The following is a 10,483-nucleotide window of genomic DNA, read 5'->3' on the forward strand; positions in this document are numbered from 1 at the left end:
AATTCAGGGTAATAATACATTTATTTCCTACCCACATTGCTCATGTAATCCACCAACTATTTTAGGAACGCCTAGATTCTTAAAAATACAGAAATTAAAGTGATTTCCTGATCAACCCTTACAGAAAGACACAAGTTTAAACATGAAAGCAACTATGAATGCTTTGGAGAGAAAAAAATAGAATGTAATGTTAATAATCCCTGTAATGTTAATAAGCTAAATAACAGTTTCAAAGTTTAGTATCTTGATGCTTTACGGAGCTCCCATAAAATGGCTCTGAGCCTTCCCTTTCTAATGATTTTGCACACCCACGCAACTTGCTCTGTGGGGATGGAAGATAACAGGATTTAGATCCTTGACACACTGCAATTGATTTAACAATAAATATTGTCCATCCTAGTTTTGGGTTACTATAAGATGAAAGCAAAAATGTATATACTGATCTACTGGTTTTCTTTTAAAAAACATTCACCTGATGCTGAAGGCTAATTCTGTAAAGCTGAAACTTAAATCCCAGCAGAAACAGGTTCCCAGATATTAAAAACAGACAAACAAACAAACAAAAAAAAATCATAAAAGTATGTATAATGAAATCTTTAGGCATGTGACAAACTTTGTTTTATATATTATATGATTTCAGAACATCTGTCACACACACTCACAAACTTTCCTTAGAAGGAGAAGCAGAAGTTTAGATGATGATAAAGTTATGTTCTTACCACATTAGACGGTTCCAATTTCTTCCTTCTAGCAAGGTCAGTGATATTATTGCCATTGTAGTTGATGCTCTCCATACAGCCTTTGAAATTTTTTTCTGCTGTTAGAACTTGGCTTCCCAGAAAAAGGCATGCCTCCAAAGGTTATCTTTGAATGTATCAGAAAATGAAAGACAGTTACTGGAGGACAAGGGCTTAGAATTTTTGCTTACTAGAAAAAGAAAGTATCAAACAAGTACTGGAAAAGTAGGAAAAAGTCTATGATGAAGTCATGACTGCAAATATTTTTGGTGGTAAATTGTATCTATTATTAGGTTTTCCCAAATACAGAGAAAATATGTATCACAGTTACATATAGACTGTAACGAAGAGAAGGTCTCTAAAAGGAATGCACTTTTAAATGCTTGGCAGAGCAAAATGTCAGTATTGTTAAGAAACAAGAATTTGTTGGCCAAAGAATGTGCTGTCTGTCTGATCTTGGAGAAGAAAAGTCTGCCTTTCTTTACAAACCTGAATGCAGAAAGTTTGAGAAGTAAAGGTGCCCAGTAAAACCTATTTCAATATGTAGACTGAAACAAACATTAAAATAAAAAAAAATCTACTAAATCAAAAGGGAAGAAGGAAAGCGTTGCTTTATGTAGAACATCCATCAGTTTGGTAGAGTGTCAGAAGTGAGAAGTGGTTGGTGGCAAGTAAGTATTATTCATTCTTTGTCATATATTAAAATAAAGGATGTTTTATTTTCTTTCATGTACCAAACCGTAATACCAAACAGTTCCATTTGTCTTAAATACTCTATACAACTGCAGATAATTACAGCAACATAAAAACCAGCATTATGACATACCTAGAGGGATTAGTTTGACTTGTGTTTGGTTCCCAGGTCCCAAGATGCCAGTATCTGGGAAAGTGGCAAATGGAAATTCAACTGTGCAGAGGAACAGGAAAAAACCCTATATCTGTATATCAGCAATACAGAAATAATTGATAAAATGCTCAGGAAACAAGCTGTGTTTAACCAGCACTGTCCAATCCAGCCTGTTGCAGGGTCCACGACAGCAGTGAGAGGAAAGAGCAGCAGACAAGACTCCTCTGGCTTGTACCATGGTATTAGTTCTAGCACGTTCTGCTAGAAGTTCTGCATTTGAAGTTACATTAGCAAGCCTGATGTGCTTGGCAACAGCACAACATCTCACTCCATATGTAACGTATTTTCTGTGGCAAAGAACTTCTTTGTTCATAACTCACGGACTTTTGATTTCCATGCATCTCATGGGCCTGAGATAAAAGACAATTTAAAAGGAAAGAAAGAAAAAAAAAAGGGGGGGGGGATGCTATGATGGTAATGTTTAATATTCGTGTGGGGGGTGAAAGGTGTACTTGAGTTGCCTAAGCACAAGCTTCTACTGCTATTGGTGATACCTGGGGTAGTGTGCCTTAGTAACCTCTGCTTTCTGCTTGAGGAGGTATGCATCTCTATAAATTCTCTGCCATTTCTGCCAACACCATGGGAGTGCTACAGATATCTAGGGGATATATGTATATAAGCTGCTCATTCAGTTTACGTGTTTGTCTTTTTCTTGGATGAGAAATAGTTGCTGTTTATTATTTCCTTAAATGCAACACAAGCATTTACTCATAATATCCAATCTGAGAACACCGTTCTTGTAACTGCTTATGAAAATCATAGATACAGAAATCAAAAGAAACTGTTTCAATCTGCTTGCATTTAAGGAAATAGGAAGTCTCTTTCCACCCTTGCGCATATTTAAGACTGTTTTCTGACAAACTGCTAGCTAAAGGCTTCAGTCTTTCTTTTTGTGCTTACTCCCTCAATGGAATAGCTGAGCTTTTGTAACTGTCCCTACTTTGAAGTTTTCTAGTGGATCCAGGTTGGTTTAAGTATCCTCTATTCCTCACTTCTGTCTTTTCTACCATTTTCTTCAAAAAGGAGCATGTTAAGAACATAAATTTCTATTCTGTTAAGAGTCTTCTCCTGCAGTTAGCTGGTTAGTAAATAATACTTTGCTCACTCACCTCACTCAACCTGCTGGCCACATTCTTTTTAATGCATCCCAGGATACCATTGGCCTTCTTGACCACAAGGCCACATTGCTGGTTTGTGGTCACCCTGCTGTCTACAGGGACACCCAGGCCCTGTTTGTAAGAGAATGTGATTGACTTCACTTCTTCCAGCAAAAAAAGAGAAGCAGGTCTAAGACATCTGTTTATCTCCAATTTAAACAACTTAATTTAGGTAGAATTATGTGTTTTACAGCTATTCACGTTGCTGTGAAAAGAAGCGCGGCTATACGAATAAGAAGTCGCGCGGCTCTGCCCTCGCAACTCCCCCCGCCCCGCGCACGGAGGCGGCCCCCAGCCGCGGCCCCCAGCCGCTCCCCCCCTCGCGCAGCGCCACTCCGAGGTGCCGCCTGCCGCAGCGACGGCGGCGGGGAGCCCTCGCGCCCAGAGGCGGCCTTCCCGGGGTCTGCCCTCTCCGCCCCCCTCCCACCTACCTGAGGGCAGCCGGCATCCGTCCGCGCAGCGGCGCACAGCCGGTGGCACCGCGCGCACAGCCTGCCTGCCTGCCTGCCTGCCTGCCGCCCTCCCTCGGACGAGGGTCCCCTTAGACGAAAGCACAGCCCCAGCCCGGCCGCTACCGCGAGGGACCGCGCCCGCGGCCGGAGCCCGGGGGCCGCGAGGAGGGAGGGCTGAGCGCCCGGTGACAGGTGAGGACGGCCCCCGCGCCGCTCCCTACCTCGCGCCGCTCTCCTCGCAGCCGGCGGCTCGCTTACCCTCGACCGCCGCCGCCCCCTCGCTCCGTTCCCCCGCCCTAACGCGGAGTTCAACGCGACCCCGCTAGCCGCGAGGCCCCGCCCCCCGCCCCGCACTGACGGCTCTCTCCGCCAATAGCGAAGAAGACGGCCGTCCTCGAGCTCCGCCCTCACCTCCTTCGACCAATAGGAGCTATCCGTGGTGCTGCCCCTCCGCCTTCCCGGCAGGCTCGGTTGGCTCGCAGCTGCCGAGCAACGGGCGCGGGGCTGCGGGTGGGGCCGCTGAGGGCGGTGGCCGGGCCCCCGCTGCGGGCCGGGGTTGGTGCCGCGGGATTGTGCCCGGGGCTTCTCGTTCGGGAGCTTTCGCCTCATAGATGGACGTTTTTTGTTCCCCTCCCCTTTTTCCCTCTTGGCTCAGCCATCAGGAGGATGGAAATATCTCCCGCACTCTCAAAGCTGTAATCTCGGCTTGCAGAAATGATAACTGGTATGTGAAGATGTTTCTAATTTTTTTGTTTCTTCACTTGTTTGTGAACCTAGGGTAGGGAGAAAGAACTGAAGTAACCTGCAGTGAGATTCTATCACTTTTGTAACTCCTTAAGCATAGTCAAGAATGTATGTTTGTGAACTACTTTATTAAGATAGTCCTGGTGGAGTATACTTTATATCACTGGGAGTCCAGGATTTTCTGAACAGTTCTTAAATCAGAGTCTAGCAATAGCAAAGTTGAATTACATGTACACTGTACAGTTAGGTTGTTGGTAATAAGCAGAGCTTGTGCATCTCAACAGCTGCAGCTATACAAGCTATACATTTGTCAAGTAAGCTCAGTATGAGTGGAGTATCAGCTTTATTAATTCAAGTCATTCTCATAATCTTATCCATACATAATGTTTGTGTTCTTAATACCTTAACCAAGTGAGTGAAAAGTTTCCAGCTAATCTGTTTAGCTTCCAGGCAAGTGATTCCACATGTTAAATTTGCTGCTTCCTCCTTTCTCCCATTCCCTGGTCTCTTAGGTCAGTGTTCGTTCTCTTATGTCCTCTATTAAGGAATAGGTTTAGTTCTGCTACATATTAATGCCATGCCTACAGATAAATTATCCTTACATCTCAAACTGAATAGCTGCTGCTTGACGTTTTTTTTTTTCCTTCTAGGCTAGGAAGTCTCTGTATGGCATGCCAGCAACGTTTTGTTGCAACGTTCTTAAAAGAAGAAATCTTTTACAGCGTGCAAGTTCTTTAAGATGTGGTGATGCATTGGGGTTTAACCCAGCAGATCACTGAGCGTCACGTGGCTGTTCATTCACTGCCCCCATCTCAGTGAGATGGAGAGGAGAAATGAGGGAAAAAATGAGATAGAGAAAAAGAAAAGCATAATAATTATGGCATGTATATCTACATATACACACAGATACTTGTAATCTAGATTTATAACAACGGATGCGCAAGCAATTGCTCATCTCCTCTTGAGGTCTTGAAACAGTAAACGTTCGGTGCAGAAAGTCTATACCAAATTAACTTGAAAAACGGATGCTTTCCAGCTTCAGGTGAGACAATTATTCATTGATCTTTTGTACATTTCAAGTGTGCAAAAACTCACCTCTGGAAGACTGATATTTGTAGATAAAATTGATATGGCTTACTGGGCTCTGTTAGTGGCTCTTAGATGTAGTAAATTTGATGTTGTTAATGATCTTCTGCATATGGAAGTTCTACTTCTGCTGAATTTACCTGTCATTAACAGCTTGCTGCATTGTGAAATCATTAAATAGCAGCCTTTAACATATTTAACTCTGGTTTTTGAAAAGCTGAACTTCCTAATTGGGACTCATACATGTATGAAGCCTTGGTGTCTGGTGCTGACTTGAGAATAAAACTTCAGTTATTACTTACAGGGCCTGCCTTACAGCATAAGATCACATGGCAGTGCCTTCTGCTTTCAGTATTTTACCAGTGCTGTGGTACAACTGGGTCTGGTTAATACCTGTTCAGATACAAGACAGAGTAAGGAAAATGTGTTTATTATTTCAGATCAGCCCTTTTTTACAAGGCATCGATTGGTTACTTGGTGGTGAATGTTGGGTTCTATTGCAGATGTGATGCCATCCATGCAGTAATGGATAGAAATACATTAAAGGAGCAGCATAACAATTTATTTCACAGGGCAAAGGTCAAGAGAGTGCTGATTCCATATTACAAATCTAACAAAACTGAAGTGGCAGAAGCATTCTTTGAAGGCTTAAGCAGATGAGGGATGTTCAGTTTTCTGTTACAAAACCTAAATCAGAGAGCATTGAAATCTGTTGAATTTTGGAATAGTTGAGAGTAAGAATGTGAATTCTGTTTGTAACAGAAAAAAACTTGTTCTCATTCCATCCCTCTACTACTCGCATCTGCTCCACATGTCGAAGTAGGAAAAGAGTCATTTGTTGCTCCGTTAATTGCAAAACTGTATTTGTCAGACACCAATTCTGAATCAGCTCTCATACCTGTTACCGTGCTTTCGATAACAAGACTGCAGTTGGGGTTGGTTTGTAGGGAGGCTAGATGAATTGAAAGGGAGTGGATTGGGATAGTATAGCTGCTGGACAGAAACACCTATTTTAAAAGATGATCATCCTATGAAGTATGCCAGTTTTCCCACCTTGTGTATGTGACCTGAGGAGCTATGTTAAGATAAGCTTAAGATAATGGCAGGACAAGGGGAAATGGCTTTAAGTTGAGGGAGGGAGGATTTAGGTTGAGTATCAGGGGAAGTTCTTTACAGAGTGAATGGTGAGGTGCTGGAACAGGCTGCCCAGAGAGGCTGTGGACACCCCTCTTCCTGGAGGTGTTCAAGGCCAGTTGGATGAGGTCCTGGGCAGCCTGGTCTAATATTTAATAGGGAGGTTGGTGGCCCTGCATATGGTGGAGGGGTTGGAGCTTCATGATCTTTGAGGGTCCCTTCCAACCCAAGCCATTCTATGATTTTCTGATTCTAAGCTCAAATGCTAGTGTCTTGGGAATCAAAGCAGAGTTTCTCTTTGCCATCCCTATTTACAGTTGCTTAACTAGGATCTGTAGTATCAGAAAGAAACCTGGGATATAATTGGAGTAAATGCAATTAAATTCTTCTGTAAAATAGTCAATTTAAAACCCTTTATGTCTTGAGCGATCATGGAAAGAGTGACATAAAATGATTATTTAACGGATGTATTTGGGATCTCTGCTTGATTACTATAAAAAGATTCCTTCATAAGACATTGTATGGAGTTGGCTGATATTTGCTGAAATACTCCTGTTGAAACTTTCTGGTGTGGAATATTGCTTCCAGTATTTCATCATACCTTTAAAAACTTACGAAGTTTCAATCTACAAGTTTTGGACTCCTTCATAGTGCTTTTCTGTAGCCATTTGAAGTATTACTTCTGCCTTTCAGTCTTGCACTGAGACTTCATTTGGTGGTCTCATTCTCTACTGATCTAATTTTCTCATTTGTTTCCTTTAATATTATAGTGCTTATCATTGATTGTGTCTGTTAGTACCTCTGAAATTCTATAGAAAGATGGCTATTGCTTTCCTTTTAGCAAGTTGCTGCAGCTACTTCAAGCCGACAAATAAAAGTTTGCTTTCTCCGAAAACCTCAGTAGCCACTGCTTTGCTTTTTTGATACAGATCAAACTAGAAAGTTTATCATTATTGTCTTGAGGATTGTGTACTTGAAAGAGAAGGGCTTGTGGACTTAAAAGCTTCTTTTTGCCACAAGTGTTGTGTTTAATAGAAGATGTTATGGTGGATTGCATGTCTTGCTTTACTGAATTCACTAAGTAGGGAACCGGTTCTCTGGGTGTCTTTGTTCCACTTTGGGATAATGTTGCCTGAAGATCATAACTGTGAAATACACCTCAAGTTCTTCACTAAACTCCAGTTTTATACAGACTTCAGGAGAGAGAACGTAATTGCTAATAGAACAAGTTAAACGTGCTTAAAAAGCTCTCTGTGTGTTTTTTGTTGCTGTTGTTTGTTTGTTTGTGGAAAATACTCTTCCTTTATTTAATTCTGGAATTTTCCCAAGAAATTATTGGAAGTTGTCATATAAGAAGAGTAATAAAGAGCATATTCTAGGAACTTGTTTCACAGATTGTACCAGTTACCCCCAAGAATATGCTGCTCCACTAGCATATGTTTTATAACTTTCATAGAGTAATTTTCAAGATGGTAATGTGGAGTTTACACTTCTGTGAACCTGTTAGCTATATTTTCCAGCTCTTAAGTCTCTTGCCAAAGCAGCATTTGTTTCATGCAGATTTTTGCATCAGGCTTCCAACTTCTTCCTCAGGCTAGATGTTGGCCTAGTGCAAGTGGAGCTGAGAACATACAATGATGAGAGAATGGAGTGGTGTTCCCACTGATGTTTAACGACTCGTAGTTGCAGCATTGTGATCAGACTGTATTGTGTTAGTGTGCATGTGAGTCTAGGATTTACAGCCTTCTGCAGCTCTGCATGTAGTCTCTTCAGTTTTTTGTGATGGCTATTGTCTCCGAACATATGGAGATCTACAGATGATAATTGTCCTCTTGCATATGAAGTTAGAGACTCCCTCTACTGTGTAGAACAAATTAAACATTTGCTAGTTAACATGAGAGGTTTTTTTATGTTAAAAAATTCTTTTTATATTTATAAAAAATAGAAACATAATGCACTCCTAAACAAATTCTCAGAAGATAACCATTAAGAAAGATAATGAAAATGCTTGACTGAGATTGCATATGTGTTAATGCTAATATCAGACAATGAAAAAAAAAAATCAAACCTTATGTCCACATCCTGCTCATAATATTTAACATATACAGCTGAGATGATTTATGGAAGACTGTCTCAAACTTGTCTATTAGACATTTTACTGGAAATTTTTTAATGTAGTAAAGGACCAGTGATTACTTGAGAATGACTATTCTTCAGTAAGTCTTGTCTCACAGGAGACTTGTTAACAGGCTTGGAGCTTGTTATTATCTTCAAGAGAACATAGCAAGGAATTAAATAACAAAGCTACAAAGCCCATCGTTTTGAACATCGTTTTGAACAGATTGATGCTTTTGTTTTCTGTAGCAGAAACGTTACGTATAGAAGAAAACAGCACTTCCAAAGAGCATCGCTTTTCTGAGGACTCTATGGATTCTGCACTTAATTCAGTAAATCTGTCAAGCCCAGCCCGTCAAAATTCCACTGAATATCGTACTTCGGGGAGTGCAGCATATTACAGGAATTCCTTTCAGCCAGTGACTGCTACCTCAAATTCAGCCCCGATCCTGCGCCGGCTGTCATTGAGCTCTGCTGGGAACAGCAGTTACTATGAAGTCAGTAGGAATCGAATACAGAGGAGGATTGAAGGTATGCCTGAACTTTCCAAAGTATGTAACAGCTTTTATGAACATGCAAAGTCCGTGAGTTATGAACAAAACAAAAGCATCAATCAATGATAAGCACTATAATATTAAAGGAAACAAATGAGAAAATTAGATCAGTAGAGAATGAGACCACCAAATGAAGTCTCAGTGCAAGACTGAAAGGCAGAAGTAATACTTCAAATGGCTACAGAAAAGCACTATGAAGGAGTCCAAAACTTGTAGATTGAAACTTCGTAAGTTTTTAAAGGTATGATGAAATACTGGAAGCAATATTCCACACCAGAAAGTTTCAACAGGAGTATTTCAGCAAATATCAGCCAACTCCATACAATGTCTTATGAAGGAATCTTTTTATAGTAATCAAGCAGAGATCCCAAATACATCCGTTAAATAATCATTTTATGTCACTCTTTCCATGATCGCTCAAGACATAAAGGGTTTTAAATTGACTATTTTACAGAAGAATTTAATTGCATTTACTCCAATTATATCCCAGGTTTCTTTCTGATACTACAGATCCTAGTTAAGCAACTGTAAATAGGGATGGCAAAGAGAAACTCTGCTTTGATTCCCAAGACACTAGCATTTGAGCTTAGAATCAGAAAATCATAGAATGGCTTGGGTTGGAAGGGACCCTCAAAGATCATGAAGCTCCAACCCCTCCACCATATGCAGGGCCACCAACCTCCCTATTAAATATTAGACCAGGCTGCCCAGGACCTCATCCAACTGGCCTTGAACACCTCCAGGAAGAGGGGTGTCCACAGCCTCTCTGGGCAGCCTGTTCCAGCACCTCACCATTCACTCTGTAAAGAACTTCCCCTGATACTCAACCTAAATCCTCCCTCCCTCAACTTAAAGCCATTTCCCCTTGTCCTGCCATTATCTTAAGCTTATCTTAACATAGCTCCTCAGGTCACATACACAAGGTGGGAAAACTGGCATACTTCATAGGATGATCATCTTTTAAAATAGGTGTTTCTGTCCAGCAGCTATACTATCCCAATCCACTCCCTTTCAATTCATCTAGCCTCCCTACAAACCAACCCCAACTGCAGTCTTGTTATCGAAAGCACGGTAACAGGTATGAGAGCTGATTCAGAATTGGTGTCTGACAAATACAGTTTTGCAATTAACGGAGCAACAAATGACTCTTTTCCTACTTCGACATGTGGAGCAGATGCGAGTAGTAGAGGGATGGAATGAGAACAAGTTTTTTTCTGTTACAAACAGAATTCACATTCTTACTCTCAACTATTCCAAAATTCAACAGATTTCAATGCTCTCTGATTTAGGTTTTGTAACAGAAAACTGAACATCCCTCATCTGCTTAAGCCTTCAAAGAATGCTTCTGCCACTTCAGTTTTGTTAGATTTGTAATATGGAATCAGCACTCTCTTGACCTTTGCCCTGTGAAATAAATTGTTATGCTGCTCCTTTAATGTATTTCTATCCATTACTGCATGGATGGCATCACATCTGCAATAGAACCCAACATTCACCACCAAGTAACCAATCGATGCCTTGTAAAAAAGGGCTGATCTGAAATAATAAACACATTTTCCTTACTCTGTCTTGTATCTGAACAGGTATTAACCAGACC

General features: G+C 41.0%; 1 long non-coding RNA gene across 1 annotated transcript; it reads right to left on the reverse strand.

The window, feature by feature from the left end:
• Positions 1-739: 739 nt before the first annotated feature.
• LOC149911970 (uncharacterized) lies at positions 740-3,591 on the reverse strand. Its single transcript, XR_016462603.1, has 3 exons — positions 3,233-3,591; positions 2,754-2,873; positions 740-864 (listed from the first exon to the last, which is right to left on the reverse strand). It is a non-coding gene; the product is annotated as an uncharacterized LOC149911970 (long non-coding RNA).
• Between the last annotated feature and the right edge of the window lie 6,892 nt (positions 3,592-10,483).

Source organism: Phasianus colchicus, unplaced genomic scaffold, assembly GCF_987193195.1.
Source record: "Phasianus colchicus unplaced genomic scaffold, bPhaCol1.hap1.1 HAP1_SCAFFOLD_48, whole genome shotgun sequence".
Classification (NCBI taxonomy): domain Eukaryota; kingdom Metazoa; phylum Chordata; class Aves; order Galliformes; family Phasianidae; genus Phasianus; species Phasianus colchicus.